This window comes from Muscardinus avellanarius (genome assembly GCF_963383645.1).
Source record: "Muscardinus avellanarius genome assembly, chromosome: 7".
In the NCBI taxonomy this organism is placed as follows: Eukaryota; Metazoa; Chordata; class Mammalia; order Rodentia; family Gliridae; genus Muscardinus; species Muscardinus avellanarius.
Window position 1 is genome coordinate 46019346 of NC_137793.1, and position 27867 is coordinate 46047212.

Consider the following 27867-nt stretch of genomic DNA (forward strand, 5'->3'; position numbering starts at 1 on the left):
TAGTAGAGATTATAGATAGCGAATATGTAGTAGGATTCTAGTAACCAATATAAAGTATTTAGTACAGTGATTTGAAGTAGATTTAGTACAAGATAAAGAAGAGAAAAAAAGAGAAGGGATGGAGAGAAGAGAGTAGGTATGTACAAAGGAAGAGGTTTGTGAAAGCATTGGGGAAGGGAGCAAACCAACAAGCACACACACAAAACAAAACAAGACCACAAAATAATGCAACCCTATGAATATATAACTACTCAGCAGACTTGGCCTATGCAGTTGCTTTCTGTGCAGATGCCAAATGCCACCAACACCTTTCCTGCTGCAAGCCTGATTCTCTGAGTCTTTCTCAGTCTATGTAGATGGCCAGTATCAATGGGGCTGGATCTAGTGTGAAGGGTAGGTCTTCCTCCATAATTTCTACTGATGTGGAGTCTGAGTATCTCCCAGCCAGCATAGGTGGCAGGTGCCTTTGAGACCAAACCCAGTGTATACATAAGAGTCCCTGTTCTCCACAACTGGGGCTGGGTTGGTCTGACTTCTTCCAAGTCACCATGATTGGGTGATCTGTGGTGATCTTGGAGATTCTACTAGTTGGATCTAGTGTTAAGCATAGGTTCTTTCCAAGCTTTCTACCAATGAGGAGCCTGAGTCTCTCTGAGCCTCTGCTATGAACCCTCTCCTTCACCAGGTTGAACCACAAAGTTTCAGACCCAGTGAGTTTATTGCAGCTGCATGAGTGTCTACAGACACATCCCTGGGTGTTCTCCCATGGGGATTGTGGGTTCAGTTATCTTGTTGTTGAGTGCTGCTCTGAATCTCTGGAGGGTGGGGTGAGCTTGGCTGCCACTACTGTAAGTCATAGCCAGTGTTTGTCCAGGAGGAACTGAGGGCTTACAATTCTGATGAGCTGTAGCCACTTACTTTGTTTGAAGCTGTTTTTTTCCTCCTGTGACTCTCTGGAAGTCAGGCATTGTGAGGCAAGATGGTGCTGCCATGATACTTGTAACTGCAGCCATTGGAGGAGGGTGAGGTACTTTTCTGCTCTCTGATCAGCCTTCTAGCTTTTTTCCTGCTGCCTTTCACTTATGGTGCTTTAAAAAAAGTTATGGTGCTTTCTTTTTTTTTAATTTTATTTTATTGGTACACTGTATTCATACATCATAGTGGGATACAAACTTTTGTAGACATACATGCACACATCGCCCAATCAGCCCCCACCCGATCCCCACCCCATTCTCTCCCCATCCCTCCCTCCCATGCTTGGCTTAGTGGTTGACATCTAGTATTATAGCAATTTATCCAAAATTAAAAATGATAATCTCACATAACAGTTTCATTTGTCTGATACCAAGCTTTTGATGTCTTAAAGATAACATTTCAATATTTCTTTTTGCTTTCTTTCTTACCAGAGAATATTTTTTTCTTTTTTTTTAGGTGAAACTATCAAATATTTATTTTATAGAAAAAAATCTATCCTGATATGGAATATGGACTCTAGATACCCAAAACAATCTCGAAGCAAAAACAAAGCTAGAAGATGTATATTTTCTGATTTCAAACCATATAAAGCTACAATAATTGAAACAGTGTAGTACTGTTCTAAAGGCAGATATATAGACCATTGGAGTTAAATACAAGCCTAGAGCTAACTTCTTCCCTATATTGTCAAGTTATTTTTGACAAGGTTTCCACGAAGATTTGGTGGTGGAAATAATAATCTTTTAACTAAATATTGTTGAAAAATAATAATTACATGGAAAAGAATAAAATTGGACCCTTACCTAATCCCACATACAAGTATTAACTCAAACTAGATAAAAGACCTAAATATAAATCTTAAGACTATAAACTTTTAGGAGAAAATCTGGGTCATAAAACCTCACAACATTGAAATTGGCAGTGATTTCTTGGATATGATTTCAATGGCACAGGCAACAGAAGAATATACAAACTCCCTAAAAAATAAAAGAAAATATTGTATATCCAAAGACAATGTAAACAGAGTTAAAAGTTACTAATAGAATTGGATAAAATATTTCCAAATGCTATATCTGAAGGTATATTAATAGTCCAACTAGAAATCCTAAAAATTAACAACAATAAAGGCAAACAATACAATTTAGAGATAGGTAAAAGACTAACATAAATAATGAATCTCCACAGATAACCAATCTTAGTTGTCTGTTGGATGGAAACTCTTGTTTCTCTGGTTCTGGTGAGTGTTACCTATTTCTTCTTTGTAGTTAATCTCTTTGAGTATTTTCTCTAGCGCTGGTTTTGAAGACATAAATTCCTTCAGTTTCTGTTTGTCATGGAAGCTTCTTATTTCTCCATCTAATTTGATAGAAAGTTTTGCTGGGTAGGAAATTTTTGGCTGGAAGTTGTTTTCTTTCAGAGTTTGGAATATGTTACTCCAAGCCCTTCTGGCTCTCATGACTTGGTTTGGGAAGTCTGGAGTGATTCTAATTGGTTTGCCTCTGAATGTCACTTGGCCCTTTGTTTTTGTTGCCTTTAAGATTCTCTGCTTGGCTTCCACATTGGTCATTTTGACAATTATATGGCGTGGGGATCCTCTTCTCCGATCCTGTCTAAAGGGAGTTCTATAAGTTTCCTGGATCTGTGTATCAACCTCTTGCTCTATGTTTGGAAAATTTTCTGCTATTACTTCCTTGAAGAGATTGTTGATCCCTTTGGTATCACTTTCTTTTCCCTCCTCTATTCCAATTATTCTTAGGTTAGCTCTCTTAAAATGGGCCCATATTTCTTCAATGTCAGATTCCTGCTGTCGGATATCTTTTTCTAGATTAGAAACTATGCATTCATTTTTGGATTGCTCATCTTCTAAGAGCGAGATTCTGTTCTCCATGTGGTCTAATCGGTTGTTTGTGCTTTGAATTGAGGCCTTTACTTCATTAATTGCATCCTTTATCTCTTTTTGGCTCTCTCTGAGTTCTTTTCGAAGCACCTCTATTATTTCTACAGTTATTTTCCTGATTTGATCTTCTAGAAATCTCTGATTTTCTGTTTTATCAGGTTCTGATGTTGTGGGGTTGTGCACATTCATTACTCCAGTGTTATTCCTCTTTCCCATGATTTCGGAGGTTTGTGCCTTCTCTAGGTTCTTCCCTTGGGTCACTATGGCTTCACTTAAGGTGCTCTGGATCTCGAGTCTGTATTATCTCAGACCCTACTACTCCTTTACTGGGTTGTATCACAGAGTCTCCGACCCAGGGAGTCGATAGAGGCTGCTTTAGACTGTGGGGGGTGCCAGGTTGCACGCTCTCCTATGGTGTGATATCTCTGCCACCACCACTCCCTCACTGGGTCAAGTCCCAGGAGGCACAATACTGGGATTTCTCCTCTGTGGCCCGCAATTTGACTCACTGTTCTTGAGTACGTAGATGTAGCTGTACTGGACTCGGTGAATTCACTGCTGCTGCCGCCGCCAGTGGCAATATGGCGCCTCTGCCACGCCCTCGGCCATGAGGCTGGCGTATTTTTTCTTCTCTGGTTTTGATTTCCACTCTGAATCCCTGCAGCGTGTGCTGAGCTCAGCCACTGGGAGCTTTAAATGCTGTCTGCGCCGAAAGATCCCGCCTGGCTGTTCCGCATCGGCTCACCTCGGCTTGCTGTAGCAGTCCGCTGAGTTCGCAGCTGCCGCTGGCAGTATGGCGCTGCTGCCGCGTCCTCGGGCGCGTGTGTCTCCTCTGTGGCCCTGAGCTCTGTTCTCAGTCCGCTTTCTCTCTGGAGCCTGGTGGTTTTTTTGTTTTTCTGGTGATGGTGTTTTCTGGCTATGAAAGGCGCTCTTTTTGTGGTAATGGAGATTGGTTGTTAGCGGGACTCTTAAGCCCCGCTTTTCTCAGTCGCCATCTTCCCGGAAGTCTGGTGCTTTCTTTCTTTTGTCAGAACATTGTTTTTATGGCAATGAAGACTGAGTGTCAGCAGGACCGATATGTGCTGCTTCCCTCCATCACCATCTTCCTGGAAGTCTCAACTTTTTCTTTTTGATACAAATATTTAATTTATGAGCTCTTATTTTTCTAGGATGGTAGCTAAGGTTTGTCCAGATATGTTTGTCATGTCCCAATGGCTTTCCCACTATTAAAGGAACACAAGAGGAAGGGCAGTTTAGATTTCTCTTGTGGCCACTACAAGTAGGAAAAATCACTGATAACAGTAAGGGCCCAGGGCTGTGTTATGTCTTCTTGGTTCTTAAAAATAAGGCTTTGTGAGAATGCAGAGTAAGAGGACTTCTCATATACTGTTAGTGGAAATGTAAGTTCATACAGGAATTATGGAAGACAATATGTAGGTCCCTCAAAAACTATAAATAGGACAATCATAAGAGCCAGCAATCCACTACTGGAAAGGAAATATGTATGCTGAAGAGATGTCTGCATTCCCACATTTATTGCAGCAGTATTCACAGTATCCAAGATATGGAGTCAACGTAGGTATTTATTGACAGATGAATGGATGAAGAAAATATGATTTATCTACACAATAGAATATTGTTCAGCCATAAAAAGAATGAAATTGTGCCATTTGCAGCAAAATGGATGAGCCTGGAAGATTGAATATTAAGTGAAATAAGCCAGGTACAGAAAGACAAATGCTGCATTCTCTCACTTATATCTATAAGCTTAAAAATTGATCTGATAGAAGTAAAGAGTAGAATAAAGGATACCAAAGGTTGAGAAAGGCAGGGTGGAAGGAGAGGATGGTTAACATGTATGGGGCACAATTAGGTAGGAGGAATAACTTCCAATGTTCTGTAATACAGCAACAATTGACTGTATATTTCAAAGCAGTTAGTTGAGAGAATTTTGAATATATTAGGTGAACATTCATCCTTTACAATAAAAGTTGGCATGGAATCACCTTTGGGCCAAATTTAGTTCTCCACTTGTTTTGTTAAATAAAGTTTTATTGCAACACAGCCACACTCATTTGCTTACATATTATTCATTGCTATTATATAGTGGCAGAGTTGAGCAGTTGAGCTCAAGATACTTACTATCTGACTTTTCATAGAAAAAGCTTCCTGACCCCTGCTCTAAAGTAGTGCTTTCCAGATACTATGATGAAAGACTAGTTTTGCCTTTTCTTTTCTCTTTTAAGTCCTCATGACAACATGTAGTTTTTGTATCCATGTCTCATAGTAGCTTATGCTGACTTACCACACAGGAGCTGAAACTCCCACTAGTCCATTCATACTGAAAGAGATGAGTCTACACTACTTATGGGGTAGGATGTGACCATACGGTCAAATGACTAGAAGCATTTAAATGCTTACATGAAAATTCTTTATTCATTTAGGAGTGGAGTAGGAACAGACTGTTTGCAGATCAGCATCCAGGTTCTAGGGTGGTAACATCAACCTATAGTCCTTGAGCCATCAACATCACTTGCATGTCTTCAGTCAGTAAATTTCAGGTGGAGCTTGTCATTCAGAATTTCTGATACATTTGTAGATGATGCTACTGGTCCATGGACCATGCCTTGAATGGCACTGCTCTGGATGTATTTCTAAAGGGACCCAATTAGACATAAAATACAGCCTTTATTCACAGAATGGTATTGGCTACATTACCACATTTTACTGATTTGGACTATATTAGGAAGAGAAGTGAAGCATGTGGCAATGAACCAGGAATTAAACACAGATGCCATTAACCAAGGATGCCTAAGACACGTAGACACTCTTGCCCCACCTTATACATTATGTTTCAATCTAGAAGTCAGCTTTCTTAATGCTGACACCATCCTTGCAACTTGGATGAAATCAAATGAATAGCAGTATTGGTTATAGCCTTTTAAATAAGTGGTAAACAGAAAAAATGCAGATTTCCTGTAAGCCCCCTTATCTCTGCCTTATCCTTACTTTCTACATTTTCTTTCTCCTTTCATGCTATTATGTGTTGTTTGGAGAGTCTTCAAATCTTCATTTGGACTTGCAAGCAATTGGGAATGAATATGTCCAGGAGGGAATGGAATCATTATGTTCTTGCAACATTAACCGATGGAAAATATACTTACAGGTATCAGGCAAATGCCCTTTTGTGTCATTTGGGGGCACTATTGTAGCCCTATGTCAGGATTTAGAATTATATTTAGAGATTTATGTCACTAGAGTTGAATTTTCCCCCTTTTCTGTACTCCCTTAGCTGCTGTTTATCAGGAACTTTTTTGTGTAGTTCAGCTGCTGCTTATCAGTTCAAAAGGTCTGGGCCATGGAAAAGAACAGAAAAAGAGGCTAATAAGGGGAGCTTAACTTCCTGGGTTGCTTACCACAAGAAGTTTGTTTAGAAGACAAATATTCTTTTTAAAAGTTTTACTTCATACATTACAATAAAAATACCGATGATGTAGGTCAGGGGTTTTAACTCAATATTAGAGCACATACATGCCTAGTTGTGTGAAGCTTTGAGTTCTATCCCCAGCACTGATGTTTGCTCATGAGTTTTAGTTGCTGTTTACTTTGCTTTTGTGTATACACTGTTGATTCATAGTTTTCCTTTTCAGAGATCAGTTTTTATCTAAATTAATTTGTAATGTATTAAAGCAAAGTTGTAACCATGTTACCTTCTAAGGAAAAGTGGCACCCTAAGAAAGGTCATTTGTATTGAATTTTTTGTAAACACATTCTCCTCTTTATAGTGTCTTAGGCTTCCTCCATTTCATTTATTTATTTATTTATTTATTTATTTATTTATTTATTTATTTTTGGTGGTACTGGGGTTCCTAGAAGCCCTTCTTTTCTTTTCTTTTTTTTTTTTTTTTGGTGGTACTGGGGTTCCTGGAAGCCCTTCTACCTCTGGGCTATAATCCCAGACCTATTTTTACATTTTTATTTGGAAACAGGGTCTCCTAAGCCAGCGCGCGGCTGTCTACAAACCTGAATGATCCTCCTGTCTCCGTCTCCCAAGCGCGGGGATTACAAGCATGCGCCACCACACCTGGCATGGCTTCCTCCATTTAAAAATTTTATTTTTTATTCTTAAATTTTTTCTTTCTAGAACAATTGATTATTTCTCTCTAGAAATAATTTACTATCTTCAGATAATATTAAAATTGCAGTAAGTTTTCACCTGAAGTTTGACTATTGTTAAAGTGATATCACAGTGGGATTTAAAATGAGAAATTCTAAACTGTTGACACATCATAACTATTCTATTTGTCATGTTTTGTTTGCTGAGGAACTTAAAGAGATAGTGATCAAAATATAAGCTTCCTTGTCACTTGAATTCTCAGATTACATCCTTGGAAAATTCAGAAGACAGTCAAAATGAAATTAAGGCTAAGTTTTTAAATTCATCAACAAGAAAGTATACACAGCTTAACACACTTTTTTTTCTCCCTTCCAACCAAGGAATATGAAAGCCCATCCTCCTGTGTCCTCTTTTTATTAACTGTGGAACAATTTCCACAAGATTCTTCCATACATTTTAGTCTGTTCCTGTCCCTCCTGTCTCACTCCTCCTGTTCAATTGATTTTTTTTCATCTTGTGTCCTGATTTCTGACATAGCTCCTGAGCAGGTCAACTACCTCTTGCTATATCCTCTTGCCATTTGTCTGAAATTAAAGCACAGCTACATTCTTCTCTTTCAGAGATTCACCATCACCACAGGGATGGTATTCCATTGTGTCTGCATGCCTTTCCAGACCCTCCCTTATCAGCTTCCATCTCACTACTTTTTCCATTGTACTTCATACCCTGGCAATGCAAAACTAAGTGTAGTTTTTAGAAATGGCATATGTTTTGAGAGATTCAAAATGGCAACTGCGGGATGCAGCACATCTCAGTAGCTGAAACAAATAAAGTTCAACTATTGAGAATGCAGCATCTAGACAAGCAAAATAAATACAGCTTATGAACCAAAACAGAAACAGGAACCACACTGGAAAAATTCCAATCACTCTCAACTGTGAGGTCTACTGCAAAAAGCCTGCGTGCACAACTGACCTGCTACAGACAGGTCACCGGCACCACTATGGGCCATGGGCCATGGGCCCAAACCTAAAACCCTGGAACGGCAGCCTCAAGAAATCCAGATAAATAATCCAAGTGCTTAAAAGTGGCCACAGACCTCCAACATCTTAAGTGGCAAGTGGTGCCCGAGCCAAAATCCCATGTGCTCACCAAAGGTGGCACCCACAGCAGCACGGGCTTCCAGAGACCCAGAGGAGGACCAGGTAATCATGTGTGCCCAGTAAAGCCCCAGGATCCAGCAGCAGAGTGAGCCTTTCAGTGACCTGTACCAAGGCAGCCAGGTGATTGTGTGCATCCATAGAAGGAACCTTTTGGGCTAGTCCAGTTAGATTCACCACTCCTCTTCAATATAGTCTTTGAGACTCTTGCCACAGCAATAAGACAAGAGAAGGAAATCAAAGGAATTCACATAGGAAGAGAGGAATTAAAATTATCCTTATTTGCAGATGACATGTTCCTTTACCTAGAAGACCCTAAGAACTCAACCAAAAGACTTCTAGAGTTAATTAACAAATTCAGCAAAGTTGCAGGATACAAAATCAACCTAAAGAAATCAGAGGTTTTCTTTACACCAACAATGAATTCACAATGAAAGAAATAAAAAAATCAATTCCATTCACTATAACCTCTAAACCAATAAAATACCTAGGAATAAACCTAACCCAAGATGTAAAAGATATCTACAACAAAAACTATAAAACATTAAAGAAAGAAATTGAAGAAGACCTTGGAAGATGAAAAGACCTCCCATGCTCATGGATAGGCAGAATAAATATTATCAAAATGGCCATTTTGCCAAAAATGATTTATAGATTCAATGCAATTCCCATTAAAATACCAACTACATTCTTCACAGACCTAGAAAAAGCAATCATGAACTTTATATGGAGAAAGAAAAGACCCAGAATAGCCAAAGCAATTCTCAGCAACAAGAATCACGCAGGAGGCATCACAATCCCAGACTTCAAACTATACTATAGATCAATTGTAGTAAAAACAGTATGGTACTGGCACAATAACAGGTACACTGACCAGTGGAACAGAATAGAACATATAGAAACAAATCCACACACCCACAGTCAATTAATCTTTGACAAAGGGGCCAAACTCATACACTGGAGAAAAGACAGCCTTTTCAACAAGTGGTGCTGGGAGAACTGGCTATCCATTTGTAGAAAGATGGAACCAAACCCCTATATCTCACCAAGCACAGGAATCACTCGAGATGGATCAAAGACTTAGAAATCAGACCAGAGAATGTGAAGTTATTAGAGGAGAACATAGGGTCATCACTACAACATATAGGTACAGGCAGCAATTTTCTCAAAAAAAAAAAACCCTCCAAAGCTCAGGAAATTAAAGCAAGAATCAAAAAGTGGGATAGCATCAAACTAAAAAGCTTCTTCTTGTCAAAGGAAACCATCAAGAACCTAAAGAGGAAGCCTACAGAATGGGAGAAGATCTTTACCAGTCACCACTCTGATCAGGGGCTAATATCCAGAATATACAAAGAGCTCAAAAGACTCTGCACTAGCAAAACAAACAACCCAATCAAGAAATGGGCAATCGAATTGAATAGACACTTTACAAAAGAAGAGTTACAAATGGCCAATAGATTCATGAAAAGATGTTCTTCATCATTAGTCATCAGGGAGATGCAAATCAAAACTACACTGAGATTCCATCTACCCCCAGTCATATTGGCAAGCATAAAGAAATCAAACAACAACAAATGCTGGCGAGGATGTGGGGAAAGAGGAACTCTTTTACATTGTTGGTGGTAGTGCAAACTAGTTCAGCCACTATGGAGATCTGTGTGGAGATTCCTTAGAAAACTGGGAATAGATCCACCATATGATCCAGCTTTACCACTCCTGGGTATTTTTCCAAAGGGGTTGAAAACAGAGAACTACAGCAACATATGCATACCTTTGTTCATAGCAGCACAATTCATAATAGTAAAAATCTGGAAACAACCTAGGCCCCCATCAACAGATGAATGGTTTGCAAAGTTATGGGAAATACACACAATGGAATTCTATTCAGCTATAAAGAAGAACAAAATCACATCATTTGTAAGAAGATGGAAAGCGCTGGAAAGCATTATGTTAAGTGAGATCAGCCAAACACAGAAGGAGAAGGTACATATGTTTTCTCTAATATGCCCAAACGAGTGAGCATTGGGGATACCAGAGGGACTCCAGATAATGGAAGGGAAATCTCAGCAAAGTTTGAATGGATAACTAAGAGAGGAAGGAGGCTGATCTAGACTGATGAGCGGCTATTTCCAAATAGGTGTAAAAGTATGAATATAGCAAGGTTAGCCTGGGTATTAAGTATCGGGAGGGGGGAAGAGAAACGAGGGGCGGAGAGAGGGCACCAAACACAGATTAAATGTATAACATTTACTTTCAATAAAAAACCCATATATACATATAAAAAACATGCATGAAACTCACCTTTTAGCCAAAGACATTCATAGACTGAAAGTGAAAGGATAGAAAAAGATATATTATGCTAATGGAGTCCCAAAACGGGCAGGGGTAGCAACACTGATATCCAATAAAACAGACTTTAAGCTAAAACACATCAGAAGAGACAAAGCAGGGCACTTTCTTTTGTTAAAAGGAAAAATACATCAAGAAAATATAATGATAGTAAATGTTTATGCCCCAAATGTGGGTGCAGCCACATTTGTAAAACAAACCTTCTATACATCAGATCTCAAATGGATCCAAATACAATAATATTTGGAGACTTCAATACACCTTTCACACCACTAGATTGATCTTCAAGGCAAAATATGAGTAAAGACTCTTCAGAATTAAAGAAAACTATAAACCAAATGAACCTAATAGACATACAGAATATTTCAACCAGGAACAACAGAATACACATTCTTCTCAGCAGTCCATGGAACCTTCTCCAAAATAGATCACATCCTGGGCCACAAAGAAAGCACCAGCAAATTCAAAAGATATATTATAATTCCCTGCATTTTTTCAGTAGAAATCAACAACAGGAAAACCAAAAGAAACTATTTAAATTCAAGGAGATTGAATGATATACTATTGAACGGCGAGTGGGTAAGATCAGAAATTAGGGAAGAAATAAAGAATTTCTGAAATAAAATGAAAAATAGAGAAAAAACTTACCAAAATTTATGGGATACTTTGAAGAGTGTTAAGTTCATAGCATTGAGTGCCCACATAAGAAGAACAGAGAGTTGCCAAGTAAACAACCTAATGACACACCTCAAGGACCTAGGAAGACTGTAACAGTGTAATCCCAAAGCCTGCAGAAGACAGGAAATTATTAAAATCAGAGAAGAATAAATGAAATAGATAACAACAAAAACAACAACAACAACAACAACAACAACAAAACAATTCAAAGAATCAACAAAACAAGAAGCTGGTTCTCTGAAAACATTAATAAGATTGACAAACCCCTGGCCAACTGAACCAAAAGAAAAAGAGAATCAACTCAAATTATTAAAATCAGAAATGAAAAAGGAGACATCACCACAGACAGTGAGGAAATTCAAAGGTTTATCAGATACTATTTTGAAAATTTATACTCCAATAGACTGGAAAACAGGGAAGAAAACTGATAGATTTCTGAGCACATATAACTTACCTAAACTGAACCAAGAAGACATCGTAAGCCTAAAAAAACCAATTGTAAGCAAAGAAATAGAAACCGCAATAAAAATTCTGCCATCAAAGAAAACCCCAGGCCCTAATGTGTTTCTAGCCAAATTCTACAAAAACTTCAGTGAAGAACCAATCCCAATACTTTACAAATTGTTCTGGGAAATTGAAAGAGATGGAATTCTCCCAAAGTCCTTCAATGAGGCCAGTATCACATTAATCCCCAGACCAAATAAGATATCTTAAGAAAGGAAAATTACAGACCAATATCCTTGATGAACACAGATGCAAAAATTCTAAAGAAAATACTAGCTTTCATCCCCAAAAGCAAGGCTGGTTCAACATATGGAAACCAATACATGTTATTTACTACATAAATAGAACTGAGAACAAAACCACATGATCATAGCAATAGATGCTGAAAATGCATTTGACAAAAATCCAACACCCATTTATGTTAAAAACACTGCAGAAAATTGGAATAGAAGGAATGTATTTCAACATCATTAAGGCAATATACAATAAACCCAAAGCCAACATCATATTGAATGGGGGAAAACTGCAAGAATTTCCTCTAAAATCAGGAACAAGACAAGGATGCCCACTATCACCATTATTTTCAATATTGTCTTTGAGACTCTTGCCACAGCAATAAGACAAGAGAAGAAAATTGAAGAAATTCGAATAGGAAGATAATTAAAACTATCTTTATTTGCAGATGACATGATACTTTATCTAGAGGACCCAAAGAACTCAACCAAAAGACTACTGGAACTGACTAACCAATTCAGCAATGTAGCAGGATACAAAATCAATGTAAAGAAATCAGTTGCTTTTCTATATGCCAACAATGAATTCACAATGAAAGAAATAAAGTAAACAATTCCATTCACTATAACCTCAAAACCAATAAAATACCTAGGAATAAACCTAACCAAAGATGTAAAAGACCTCTACAATGAAAAGTATAAAACATTAAAAAAAAGAAATTGAAAAAGACCTTGGAAGTTGGAAAGATCTCCCATGCTCATGGATAGGCAGAATAAATATCAAAATAGCCATTCTACCAAAAGTGATCTATCAATTCAATGCAATTTCTATTAAAATACCAATAACATTCTTCATAGACTTAGAAAAATCAGTCATGAATTTTATATGGAGAAAGAAAAGACCCAGAATAGCCAAAGCAATTCTCAGCAATAAAACCAGGCAGGAGGCACCACACTCCCAGACTTCAAATTTTACTATAGAGCAATAGTAGTAAAATCAGCATGGTATTGGCACAAAAGCAGGCAAACTGACCAGTGGAATAGAATAGAAGATACAGAAACAAATCCACACACCTATAGTCAATTGGCATTTGACAAAGGGGCCAAACTTGTATGCTGGAGAAAAGACAGCCTTTTCAACAAATGGTGCTGGAAGAACTGGCTATCCATTTGTAGAAAGATGGAACTAAATACTTACCTCTTGCCATGCACAGGAATTAACTCTAAGATGGATCAAAGACTTAGAAATTAGACCAGAGACTGTGAAGTTATTAGAGGAGGGCAGAGGCTCAACATTGCAACATATAGGCACAGCCAGTAACTTTCTCAACAAGATCTCCAAAGCACAGGAAATTAAAGCAAGAATTAACAAGTGGATGGCATCAAACTAAAAAGTTTCTTTTCATCAAAGGAAACCATCAAGAACCTAAAAAGAAAGCCTACAGAATGGGAGAAGATCTGTACCAGCCACCACTCTGATAGAGGGCTAATATTCATACTATACAAAGAGCACAAAAGACTCTACACTACCAAAACAAATAACCCAATCAAGAAATGGGCTACTGAATTGAACAGACACTTCATAAAAGAAGAGATACAAATGGACAATAGATACATGAAAAGATATTCTACATCATTAGTCATCAGGGAGATGCAAATCAAAACTATGCTGAGATTCCATCTAAGCCCAATCAGAGTGGCAAGCATAAAGAAATCAAATAACAACAAATGCTTGCGAGGATGTGGGGAAAGAGGAACTCTTTTACACTGTTGGTGGTAGTGCAAACTAGTTCAGCCACTATGGAGATCAGTGTGGAGATTCCTTAGAAAATTGGGAATAGGCCGAGCGTGGTGGCACATGCTTGTAATCTCCGTGCTTGGGAGACTGAGACAGGAGGATCGCACAGGTTCGAAGCCAGCCTCAGATACTTAGTGAGGCTCTCAGCAACTTAGTGAGACCCTGCTTCCAAATAAAATATAAAATAGGTCTGGGAGTGTAGCCTGAAGGTAGAAGGCCTCTGGGTTCCATCCCCAGTACCACACACACAAAAAAAATTAAATAAAAAAAGAAAATTGGGAATAGATTCACCATATGATCCGGATATACCACATCTGGGTATTTGTCCAAAAGTATTAAAATCAGAGAACTACAATAAGATATGCATAACCATGTTCATAGCAGCACAATTCGTAATAGATAAAATATGGAACCAACTTAGATCTCTATCAGATAAATGGATTGCAAAATTATGCGAAATGCACACAATGGAATTCTACTCAGTTATAAAGACGAACAAAATTATGTCATTCGCAAGAAGATGGAAAGACCTGGAGAACATGTTGAGATCAGCCAAGCACAGAAAGGGAAGAAGCTTATGTTTTATCTAATATGCTCAAAATAGGGAGAATTAGGGTTACCAGAGGGACTCCAGACAATGAAGGAGAAACCTTGCCAAAGCTAGAATGGAAAGATAGAAGAGAAAGAAGGCTGAGGTTGATTAATGAAGGAACTACATCCAGATTTGTCTAAAAATATAAATATAGCCTGGTTAACATGGACACTGATTGTTGGAAGGAAGGAAAGGGAAGTGATGGGGGGGAGGGTACCAAGCATAGTCTGAATGTATGCCATTTTCAATATGTTCCACATAAAATAAAAGATAAATTAAATAAAGTTTATATCTATGCTATGGGTCCCAAAATGCAACATTATTGCATAAATGTAGACTTTAAAAAGAACTACTGATTATAAATTTCATAAAAAAAAGAAATGGCATATGTTTTGACACCTGGTATCTTTGGTTAAGATTTTCTGTGTGTGTGTGTGTGTGTGTGTGTGTGTGTGTGTGTGTGTGTGTGTGTTTTGTACTGGGGTTCCTGGAAACCCTTCTACCTCTGGGCTACACTCTCAGACCTATTTTATACTTTGTTATTTTTGGAAACAGGGTCTCTTAAACCAGCGGGGCTGGCTTCAAACCTTGGTGATCCTCCTGTCTCCACCTCCCAAACGTGGGGATTAAAAGCATGCACCACCATGCCCTGCCTAAGATTTTCTCTCTGTTTTTAAAAAAGACTCTACCCTCATGATTTTCAACTAGGGGCAGTTTTGCCCCTCCAAGAGATAGTTGACAATGACCAGAGACATTTTTGTCATTGCTTGCAGCAGGGCGCTACTATCATCTAGTATGTAGAGTTCAAGGCTTCATGGTCAGACTTTCACAATAAAGAATTATGTGGTCCAAATGTCAGTAATTCCATGGTTGAGAAACCTGTTCCACCTCTATATTTTCAGAAGGATAATTTCTACTTTTCAGTTTTGACTTACGTAAGACTTTCTCATGGCTAATTGTCCTCAATCCTCCCTTTGAAGGCTTAATGAAGAGTTTTCAGCTGTATTATGAAAGTGTTTCCTGTCTATACCACTACCATCTTTGCACAGGCTATATATTATTATAATAATTATTTTATTTTATTTTATTTTTTATTTTTATTTTATTTAATTTATTTTTTTGTGGGTCTGGGGATGGAACCCACGGGCATTCTACCTCTGAGCCACACCCCCTGCCCTATTTTTTATTCTTTATTTTGTAACCAGGTCTCACTGATTTGCAAAGTGCCTCACTAAGTAGCTGAGGCTGTCTGTGAACCACGATCCTCTGGGTCTCAGCCTCCCGAATGCTGGGATTACAAGCATGCACCACCACGCCCGGCATAATTATTTTATTTTAATAAAGATTATACAAGTGTAATGAAGAAGTTGTCAGATTATCCCAGAATAATAGCTAAGTCCAACATTCTATGTTCATAGCAAAGCCAGAAAGATGTTCAGCTAGCCCCCCTTAGGCTTAAGATGAAAACGAACTCAGAGACCAGCTGTACTACCAACCGACCTTACTTCACATAGTCAACACAAGGGTAAGAGATACTGTCCCCTGGCTTTATCCCATCATATTCTGTGGATGTGGAGATGCTCCTCTACCAAGGCAAAGTATAGATCCCAAATGAATTCCTGTTTTCAAAAAGAGCAACCTTCCAAAAAGTTAGCCTTGACTACTTCTTCTTCTTCTTCTTCTTCTTCTTCTTCTTCTTCTTCTTCTTCTTCTTCTTCTTCTTCTTCTTCTTCTTCTTCTTCTTCTTCTTCTTCTTCTTCTTCTTCTTTGGCAGTACTGGGGATGATGGAACCTTTCTACCTCCAGGCTACACTCCCAGACCTATTTTATATTTTATTTGGGAACAGGGTCTCTTAAACCAGGAAGGCTGGCTTCAAACCACGATCCTGTTTCCACCTCCAAAGCGCGGGGTTTACAAGCATATGCCACCATGCCTGGCTTGGCCTTGACTTCTTTATGCTTCTTGAACTCCTGACTAGGCTCAGACCACACACACACATTCATGCAATCTTGTACTTGGATCTCTTGCTTTTGTGAAACAATCTACTGTTTTCTCTGGGAGATTTTTTTCCCCCTCATTTTCTTTTGTTTCTTGAAAAATGTTTCTTTCATGCTGCATCCTCTTGGGCATTGCCCTTCTCTGCCTTTTACAAAGGCTCTGGAGGGAAAAGTGCTATCTTTTACTACCTATGCAGGACTTGCTGTCTACCTAATTTTCTGGGCCTTCTATAACATGTTAATGTGGGACCTTTTGCTAAAATATATTGTATGTATATCTTTATATACACCACAGGAAGCTATTCTCAGCATTTCACCCTCTGTGTCTGCACTAGTTTTGTGGTCAGGGAGCTGGCCTGGCTCTTTTGCAAGAGTTTGGGCCCAGGTACTGCCTTCATTGGGTCATGTGTTATATTAGTCAATATTGTGTCACTACAATGACATACCTGAGGCAGGCTCACTTTGTAGAGAAAAGAGATCTATTTAAACTCATATTGGAATATTGAATAAGAGGCTGAAATTCCAAGCAATATGGAACAGGCTCTTGTGAGTGCTTCCCCTTGTTTGCATCACGTTATGACAGAAGGGAACACTTGTGGGAGGAAGAAATCACATTGTCAGAAGGAAGCCAGAGAGAGCTGGATGGGGCCAGGGTTAGGCTCTTCTTCCTTTGACAGAAGAAGGAGAGGAGGAAGTTTCTAATTTCTTCTTTTTGTGGTAATATAAAATATATCATCTCAACTATTTTAAGTATGTAGCTTGATGGCACTAAATACATTCATATGCCTGTGCAGCCATCACCACTACCAATCCCCAGAACTTTATCATAATCACCCTAAATCTAATTCCTTTTATTTCATTGGTTTCCCTGGACTGTAAGTTCCTTGATGTCTGAGAACATGAATTACTCATCTTTTAATTTCTACAGCTTTTCTATAGTTGACACTGAAAATGCTCATAAAACTGCATTTACATTCAGCAGAGGGAAACAGAAAAGAAACCTGTTATATTATTACCTGTGAGAATTAGAGGAAGTCTATGATACTGTTTAGTACTGCTTGCTTCTGTTATCAGTGCCACCTTTTTCTTTCCCAGGAAACAATGTGAATAGATTTTTTTCGTATCTGGATTGTTATATCCTTTATGATGTCCTGCTGCCTTCTAATTTTTAGTACATCCAGAAATTTCCAGTAAATTGAATAATATGCACTCAAATATATAAAGCTTGTGTATTAAATCATTTCATAATACCCCCTCCACCCCCCAAGTCCCAAAGAATAATTTATTTGCTCTTATAACTCATCTTGAATTCTTCCATGGGTCTAATTCTTTTATAAGTGAGCACAAATTATACTTTACCTAAGGTTTTTTATTGTTTAATGTGAATAAATTACTTTTTACCTGTTAAAAAGTGCTTGGTCAAACAGTTGCTATATGTAGGTTTAGGAAGAAAAGAACCCAGCCCAATCAGGCTTTACCTCTTAAAGAACCATCTCAAGGAATTCAATAAGTAATTTGTACGACTATTTTAAATTTTGAGGCTGGAGAGAAGTCTAGCAAGTTGGTAAACCCAGATGTTGAAGAAATTTTCTGGCTGGAGGCAGGTGTTGAGAGGGTGCTCATAGTCCTAGCTTAAAATGAACCCAGTAGTTTGAAATAAAAAGTGATCATCCCAGGGATGCAAGGCTGGATCAACATATGAAAATCAATCCATGTAATTCATCATATAAACAGAACCAAGGACAAAAATCAGAGGAGTACAGATAGAAAATGAAGAACTCAAACTTTCACTATTTGTGGATGACATGATACTATATTTAGAAAACCCAACAAACTTAACCAAAAGGCTTATAGAACTGATCAACAAATTCAGCAAAGTATCTGGATACAAAATCAATCTTAAAAAATCAGAAGCTTTCCTATACACCAACCATAAATCCACTGAAAAAGAAATTCAGAAAACACTTCCACTCAGGATCTGCCACAAAAAAATAAAATACTTAGGAATAAACTTAACCAAGGAGGTAAAATATCTCTACAAAGAAAATTATAAAACACTGAAAAAAGAATTCAAAGAAGATCTTAGAAGATGGAAGGATCTTCCATGTTCATGAATTGACAGAGTAAGTATCATTAAAATGGCCATCCTTCCAAAAGTGAGCTACAGATTTAAGGCAATGCCCATTAAACTACCAAGATCATTCCTCACAGACATAAAAAAATCAGTCCTTAAATTTATCTGGAATAACAAAAAGGCACACACATAGGCACACATAAACACTTTCTCAATAAGACTCAAAGGCACAACAAATTAAAAGGCGGATCAATACGTGGGATTGCATGAAACTGAAGAGCTTCTGTTCAGCAAATGAAACTGTCAACCACTTTGGAAAACAGTATGGAGAATCCTCAGAAAAATGGGAACAAATCTACCATTTGATCCAGCAATACCACTTCTGGGTATCTACCCAAAAGAAAGGAAACCAAACCACCAAACTAATGCATGCATATCTATGTTCATAGCTGCACAATTCACCATTGCCAAACTATGGAACCAGCCAAGATGTTCATCAACAGATGAATGGATTATAAAACTGTGGGATATGTACACAATGGAATTTTACTCAGCCATTAAAAAAAACTCAATTACATCATTTTCAGGGAAATGGATGGAACTGGAGGACATTATGCTAAGTGAGATTAGTCAGTCACAAAAAACAAGAAATCAGATGCTTTCCCTAATATGTGAGAGTTAGGGAGAAATGGGTCATAGGAGGAACTCTAGATGAAAAAGAAAATCCTATAGAGGAGCAAACAAGACAACCTAAAGGAGGAGATAGGAGGTGGGGGGAGAGGAAAATCTCTAAAACACACAATGTACTTAAACATATCGAAGTCAATCACTAAGCTAAGCAAGGGAAGGACAGATGTGGAGGGAATGGGGTGGGAATTGGGTAGGGGTTAAATCAGTGATGTGTACAGGTATGTACACACAAGTTTTTTATTCCAATATGATGTATGAATATAATGCACCAATAAAAAATTTAAAAAAGTGAAATGATGCAAATCACACAAAGTAATTGAAGGATATTGTGATGATGATGATAATTTTTTGGTGGTGGGGGTTAAATCCAGGAGCCTTTTACCTTTGAGTTACCACCTCATCCATTTTTATTTTATTTTATTGAAACAAGGTCTCACAAAGTTGCTCAGGATGGCTTGAAACCTGTGATCCTCTTGTCTCAGCCTCCGTGTACTGGGATTACAGGTGTGTACCACCATACCCAGCAAAGCAGTGTTGTGATGATCAAATGAGGGGGTGTCCCAAAAATACCTTACTCTGCTAAGTTTAGGTAGACAGGTTATAGGACAACACAAAGTAGACCAGAGGGTTTCTGAACCAAAGTTGCTCTGTTGCATTGCCATGGTATATGTTTCCAGGATACATTTTTGATTGTTAGACAAGATTAAGGGAGCCAGGCTTGGTGGCACATGCTTGTAATCCTAGCATTTGGGAGGCTGAGACAGGAGGATTGTGGTCCGGGGACAGCTTCAACTACTTAGTGAGGTCCTTTGCAACTCAGTGAGACTCTGTTTCAAAAATAAAGAATAAAAAATAGGGCTGAAGGTGTAGCTAGAAGGTAGAATTCCCCTTGGTTCTATCCCTGGTGCTGAAAAAAAATTAAGGGGAAATATAGTTGGGCCTAGGAAAGAATTGCCAGTTGAACTGTAGGGAGCAAGCTGTATTGCCTATTCCTCATAAGAGGAGCCAATATTACCTGTAGATTATATTATTGGATGCCCATTACTGTTCCTGGGAATTTTATCCTCGTTCTAAAGTGTGTCAGGGGAAAATAATAAAGAAACAATTTTTCTGTAAGAATCATAATTTTTATAATCAGCAGATTATGATAATCATATATAAGCTTACTCAGGGATGTCTTAACATTTGCCTTTGAGTACTATTCCTGTACATCTTGCCTTGTATTGTAGCTATGTTAGGGAAATATTTATAATTATATGTAAATATTTAAATTTTAAATTTTGTTTTGATTAGGGTAATAGTTGATGCAACCAACTGGTCACTAAATTTCAGGTCTGTAACACAGTGAGTTTTCCTTGTCAGTACATAGCTAGCTTTCCTCAGTGTGGTAATATGGGGTCGCAGTCTCCTCTCATCTTACCATTTTATTATGTCCTAGAATCTTAAAGGACTTTGCATATATGACTGTAGAAGGCAGAAGACTGAGGAGAAGGTCCACCAGGAAGTAACATGCATTGCTTTTTACTCACTTCCCATTCTACAAACCATATCTGGAGGTGATGTATATTACTTTTATTCACACTCCATTAGCAAGATCTGGTCAAATCTCAGAATACAAGGAAGGCTGGTAAATGTAGTTTCTTGCCAGGCCACCTCTAATGACAGCTGTGCTTTAATAGAATTTTGGTGGGCAGTCACTCTTCTCTTTCATATTGTTGTATAAAGTGACCCAATTACTCCTCTTCTATTGGCTAGCTGCCCAGCCAAACATTAAGTAGGCCAACTGGTATCTCCTACTAGGCCAACCTAGTATCTCTTGTCCAAGTTTTATTAAGAGTACTTGGGAAAATAAAAAACAACTTTTTGGGACAACCAGTCCATATGAACCTATACATAGATGGGATGACTATGCTATAAAAGAGGAGAAATACAGTAAAGAAATAGCCCTTTTATCAGATTTTTAATTCATGTAGTACCATAATTTGGCAAAGGTACTTGATCAGGAACAGAAGACTGCTTTTCTGTAGTGGGGACTGCTAAATTTTTCTCATCCAGGTATACGGTTATTATTATCGGTCATTATAGTAGTAAGAGTATTTCTTTGAATACTTACTGTGTACTAGGCATTGGGCTAACTGCTTTGTAAGCAATTTTTTCTTTAATCTTCCCAGTGATTCTAAGAAGTGTGTACTATACCCATTATAATTAGAAAATTTAAAAGCAATAGAAATAGTTTTTGAATAACTTCATGAAGAAGAGACTTTACTAGAAGTACGCAAGATAGCCAAAATCAAAGAGAAAAACTAGATAAATAAGACTCAGATAAGCCAGTCATGGTGGCGCATGCTTGTAATCTCCGTGCTAGGGAGGCTGAGACAGAAGGATCGCAAAGGTTCAAAGCCAGTCTCAGCTACTCAGTGATTAGTGAGGCTCTCAGCAACTTAGTGAGACCCTGTTTCCAAATAAAATATAAAATAGTGCTGGGAGTATAGCCCAGAGGTATAAAGCCTCTGGGTTTCACCCCCAGTACCACACACACACACACACACACACACACACACACACACACACAGACTCAGATAAGTCAGGAATAAGGGATCCTCTCCCAGGGTCTAAGTAGAAAGGCTATGGGACATTTGGTAGGGATGGGCTTTGATTCCTTGTCAGGATACCAGGGCACTTTGGCTAAATATCCCACAAAGATCACACATGATGAAGGACGAGTGTGATGCTATTGAAAAACCAATGCCCTGTTATTAGTAAGGCAGCTAAACATAAGAACAGGGTTTAAATTCCAGGGAAATACCCAGATTAGTAAAAAACATATGGGCTTCAAAGACAGGCCCTTCAGTGAGCCCTGGCTCTGGCACTGCACCTGGTATGCAACCTCTTCGAGCTTCAATTTTCTAATTAAAAAAAAAATAGATAGCAATAACTTGCTGTCAAAAATATCTTAAGAATTAAAAAAAATACTGTATCCAAATGAAGGGACAAAAACTGAAAGAGAAATAATAAGTCAAATATAGGCCTGACTTCCAAAAGAGATAAGCTGTGTGAGACCCAGCCATAATGATCTCAATTCAAACCTCTTAATACCAAAATTTTCAGATTTATGTATTCTAGATGAAGCCATAGACAAGTTACTCTAATAGAACACTCCTGTGTTCTAAATACATAGTTTGTAAATTCTGAAAAATTTCTGCCAAGACCATCACGCAATCAAATATAACCACCTCTGCTTCGATAATGCTCCTCCCCAACTCCTATCTTTTGAGATTCTTCATTGTTTAACTCAGTATTCCAAGTCAATGAAACTAACTTTGTGTTTCTAGTGGTCATTGTATACTGGGTCTCATCAGCTGTAGTTTTTACTGAGATTTGGCTAAAACCTTCTTTCCCATGGACCGACACCTCATTTCAGTAACAGTGTGCAGATTTGAAACCCTTTGGGTCAGTCTCAACCTTCCAAAATGCAAGCTTTCTATGGATATGAAATAAATGTAGAACTCAATCAAATTTACATTATTTAGTTGAGCCCTTTAGGAATATGAAGTTTCTCTTTTTTTTCATGTTATCTTTACTTAAATCACCCTTTATTTTTTATTGGCAGCCATCTAGAATCTTATTTAAACAGATTGCAAATTTTAAAAATGTGAATGAAATATTCAGACTAAGTATGATAATTGCTGACCCAGGCTCAGTGAAACATCTTCTTGATCATATTCATGACTGCCAGAATGAATGCCATATGGCAGGATTCTACCTAGATAATATTTCTCTAAACATTCACAGTGTTTACTACAAAAATTATCTGGTATTATCAACAGAACAATCACAAAATACCAAACACCAGAACAAGTGATCTATATCTTGAAATTCACAGATTTTGCAACTAGTTCCTATATTACATTAAGAGAAAATGCTTTAATAAACTGCTGACCAAAGAAACTTCCTACAAACATTTTATAAAACAATACTAGACAGAAATGTATGCTCCAAATTTTTGTAAAAATGAATCTCCACAACTAAGTTTCACTAAATTTATCATTCTCCTTTCCTGAGAACTTTTCAGCAAACTTGCACACTAATCTCCTAAGGTAAGCTGAACAATCTTAACAGATAATGATCCTTCTCAATAATAAGTAAAATAGCAACACTAAATATAAATATAGTTTATCCCATCTCATTCATAACTGGCTTTTTCCTCCAACTTGTTTCAAACATACTTAAATATAGACACTTTTAAACTTCTTTTAAGCACAGAACAGTTTACTATTAAAAGTTAAAACATTAACACATTCAAAGTTTGTAGTCTAATTTAATACAACTTGTTAAGGTAATCAAATAACATTTTGGTAAGTTCAAGAAAATATCATATTGAAGTTTATTTCTTGTTCATATTTTATATACATCTCTAATTCACAGACTCACACTGATTTTATAATCTCCCTTATAAAAAATGTGAAGGCTATAGGGAACTGAAAATGTGTCTTATAACTTCAATAAATTTTATGAACCTCGACCATTGTGAAGTCTCTGAATATCTACCAAACTATGAACAGCATTTATTACATTTAAACTGTGATGTTCCTTCCAAAGTCAACATTTTTTAATAGTCAACAAAAAAATTGTTGGAATTTACAGGGTTTTATTCTAATGTTAGGGTGGTATGGTCTTTTTTGGATGTATGGCTGTTGAAAACTGAGTTATACAAAAGAAATCTTTGGAGAACATAGGCTTTTCTTTACATATTTATTCCCAGAGCCTGCCCTTCATCTCATTTTGGCTTTCCACATTGATACAATTTTAGTGTTTCCTGGCAAGGGCTAGGTTCCAATCAGCAATATCACGAAATAAAGGGACAAAGCAAGATGAGGGAATGCAGATCTCCTCATGCCTCCCAAAGTAGTGAACACACTCCGTGGAGCGGGGTAAGGCACAGTTTAACTTTTAATAGTTTTTATTTGTATGCGCATGAACAAGAAATATTCACCAAGTCCTTCGTCTATACAGTAGCTGCACGACTTGTTCTGTGGTGAACACCACGGGCCAGAGCTTCACTCTGCTCCCATCCCGTACGGTGCTGACCTCAACACCTCATTTGCAGCTATCTGCGCAGTAGTTATGCTTGGGTAATCGCCACAGAAATGGTGAATCAAAGGAAACACAACCTAGAGATGCTGAGTTACCTAATGTCACTGTGAAGAATTTTTTTCTTTTACTTATTGTAAAGCTATTGAGTTAAACCCACCATGCCAGCTACCCAAAGATAATAGTTCAAACCCCCAAATGAAACGCTTGCGATCCTCTAGCATTGTCCCAAAGAAGAAATCGGCCATTTAAAGAGAACCTGGACTGCACACTGTCAGTTCTGCCGAACACGTTAACATTTCACACACTAGCAGGTCCAAATCCAGACCCTTCGTGGCTACAGTGGCCCACAAAAGCACCCTTACTCCTGCTTCTTCAGGGATGCAGGCGCCTGGGCGACGGGAGGGTGAGGCAGCTTGAGATACACTTTGACGGAGTTGTAGATGAACCACTGCGGGGCTGTCAGGATGCCCACCACGACTACGTGCGCAAACAGGCCCTTTCCCGCGCCCAGCGACCCCAGCCTGCGGAGGACTCCAGGGCTGTGCTGCCCTTCTCCTTGTTCAGCACGGACACCACGGAGTCAGCGGGGTGCAACACGTAGCCGGCCACGAATGTGATGCCCAGCTGCTGGGCCTCGGTGCACTGGCTCTGCGACTTGGGCACCATGTGAGCGCAGAGCGCCTCCATTATGCGCTGGAAGCAGGCGAACCTCATCATGGAGTAGGGTGTCAACGCCGGGCGTAGGCCAAGAGGCCGGGGACCTTCACCGCCTCCATGGGCTCCAGGGCCATGTCGGTGAAGCGCTGGGCGCTGGACGGCCAGGCACAGCCAGGTGCGCCAGCCAGGGTGGCGCTGCTTGCAGGCCTCCCAGCGGCGAACCTTGAAGCAGCCCTGCAGGGAGCAGCCCAGGAGCCGGGCGCCCAGCTGCGGCCAGGCCATACCGTCGTGAGAAGCCGCAGAGGACGCCCTCGTCCTGCGGGGTCCATCTGGATGCGGCCCTTGGCCAGGTCCAGGGACACGATGGCTGCGCGCGTCAGCCCGCAGATCAGCATCCCGCCGCGGCCGCATAGCACCAGGTCCCGGGCGGGGCCGTCCTCCGAGCTGTACTCCTTGGGGACCGCGGCCCAGCTCCTGGCTTCGCCAGGCCCTCGCCTCCCGCCTGCGGGGCCGGGAGTCCTGGGCGCCTCGCCTGGCCGCCACAGGCCGCCCCAGAGGCCTCCGCACGTCCAGGCGGCCCCAAGGGCCCCTGAAGTTTATCTTAATTTGTTTGCTACAACTTTGGTTGTCTGATTAGATTTGTACTAATTTTCCTTGGTTAAGGTGTCCCAAAGCACTGATTTGTTAACTATCATCTAGCCTGCCTGAATGTCTATATACTGTTTGTATCTCAAAGCAGATCATAGGGCATAAAACATAGAGATATGATAAGCTTGTCATCTTGCAGGTCACAGGATCTAATGACCTTAAAAATTCTCATTGAATTGACATCATTTTGACAGATTTGCTTTAGTTCACTTTATTCTTGTCTTCATAATGAAGTTGTTTTTTATGGGCCTAGGGATATTACTTAGTGATAAAGTGTGTGCTTTATGTGAACAAGACCCTGGACTCACTCTCCAGTACCATGTGCAAAGCAAACAAGCAAATGACAGCAAAATGAAATTGTCCTCTGGAGGGACTTTCCTCCAATATACCATATCTATAGAGGGCTATGACTTTGATCTGAAGGGTATATAAGCAATACTTCTCTGCATCTATTGATCTAATCACATGATATTTTTATCAGCTCTACTAATGTGGTGAATTACATTTATCATTATCATTATTCATAAATGATAAACCAGCCTTGTATCCCTGGGATAAAGCCTACTTGGTCATGATGTACTACTTTCTTGATATAGTTTCGAATGCTAGTTGCTAATATTTTGTTGAGAATATTTACATCTATGTTCATCAACAGTATTGATCTGGAGCCAGAGCCAGGCATGGTAGCACAGGCTTGTAATCCCAGTACTTGGGAGGCTGAGACAGGAGGATCACAGGTTCAAAGCCAGTATCAGCTACTTAGTGAGGCCCTCCACAATTAGTGAGACCCTGTTTCAAAATAAAAGATAAAAAATAGGGTTTCGGTAGAATGACTCTGGGTTTAATCCCCAGTATAATAATAATAATAATAATAATAATAATAAAAATTGTTTTGTAATTTTCTTTTCTCAAAGATACCAAGAAAGTAGTTCATCATGACCAAGTAGGCTTAATCCCAAGGGTGCAAGGCTGGTTTAACATTTGTAAACCAATAAATGTAATTCACCACATTAACAGAGCTAATAAAAACATCATGTGATTAGATCAATAGATGCAGAAAAAGCACTTGACAAAATCCAACACCCTTTCATGTTAAAAATGCTGAGAAAGTTAGGAATAGAAGGAATCTACCTTGACATCATATAGCCTATACACAACAAACCCAAAGCTAACATTATATGAATGGCGAAATATTGACAGAATTTATCTTAATGTCAGGAACAAGACAAGACTGCTCATTGTCACCACTCCTATTCAACATAGTGCTCAAAACATAGCCTCAGCAACAAGACAGAAGAATGGAATCAAAGGAATACAATTAGGGAAAGAAGAACTGAAACTATCTGTGTGTAGATAACATGATCCTTTATATAGAAGATCCAATAAACTCATCAAGAAGACTTCTAGAAGTGATAGTTTTAGTAAAGTAGCAGTATACACAATCAACCCACGAAAATCATTAGCATTCCTTTACACCAATCATGAATGCATTGAAAAAGAAATACACAAAACAATTTCATTCACAGTGACCTCAAAAAAGATAAAATACTTAGGAACAAATTTAATGAAGGAGGTGAAAGACCTCTATAATGAAAATTATAAATAAGTAAAGAAATTCAAGAATATTTTAGAAGATGTAAACAACTACTACATGAAAACTGGGAGATCAGAAAACAACTACTTTAACCTTAAGTAAACCTTTTATATCACAAAAGTTAATATTTTCAGTGTATATAGAAAGCACTAATGTGCTTTCTTTGATTTTGATTTAAAAATTACTATGGGCTGGGTATGTACCATGGTGGTAGAACACATGCTTAGCATGTGAGAGGCCCTAGGTTCAGTCCCCAGCACTGAAAATATAAATAACTAAAAATATCTAAAAAAATATAAGATGGAATAATGATTAAGACTATAGACTCAAATCTCCATTTCATGTTTCTTTGTCTGTGTGACCACATGTAAACCCTGAATCAGTTTCATGTTTATTTCTCCCAGTTTTCACATAGTAGAATGTGCTACTTAAAAGAAATAAAAGCACTTACTGTTTATCCAAATTCACCATTTTCTAAAATTACCTTGGATTATAATTTTTTTGCTATGGGAAATATTAAATCAATAAGTAAGTAAATTAGCCACTCTTTTTTTTTTATAAAATGTTAGATTCTTACTGTCTCTCAGAATATAAACTCAGTTTGGTTTTACATTTCCTTTGATTTCTATAGACAAACCTATGTATTTATATAATGATAATACTTCAAAGTTAAAGTAAGTTTCAAATGATGCTTTTGACTTTATCATAGACTTTCTATAGTTTGATATTAAATGTACCCTAAGGAGCTCATTTATTAATATTCAAGGTTGATATAGTTTAATCATGAGGGTTGCAATCTCAGTAATAAA

General features: G+C 38.4%; 1 pseudogene across 1 annotated transcript in view; it reads right to left on the reverse strand.

The window, feature by feature from the left end:
• Positions 1–24846, reverse strand: part of LOC308265067 (RNA-binding E3 ubiquitin-protein ligase MEX3C-like) — a 57363-nt pseudogene extending 32517 nt beyond the window's left edge. The window contains exon 1 of the transcript in view: positions 24641–24846. The product of the transcript in view is annotated as an RNA-binding E3 ubiquitin-protein ligase MEX3C-like (transcript). The remainder of the gene's footprint in view (positions 1–24640) is intronic.
• Between the last annotated feature and the right edge of the window lie 3021 nt (positions 24847–27867).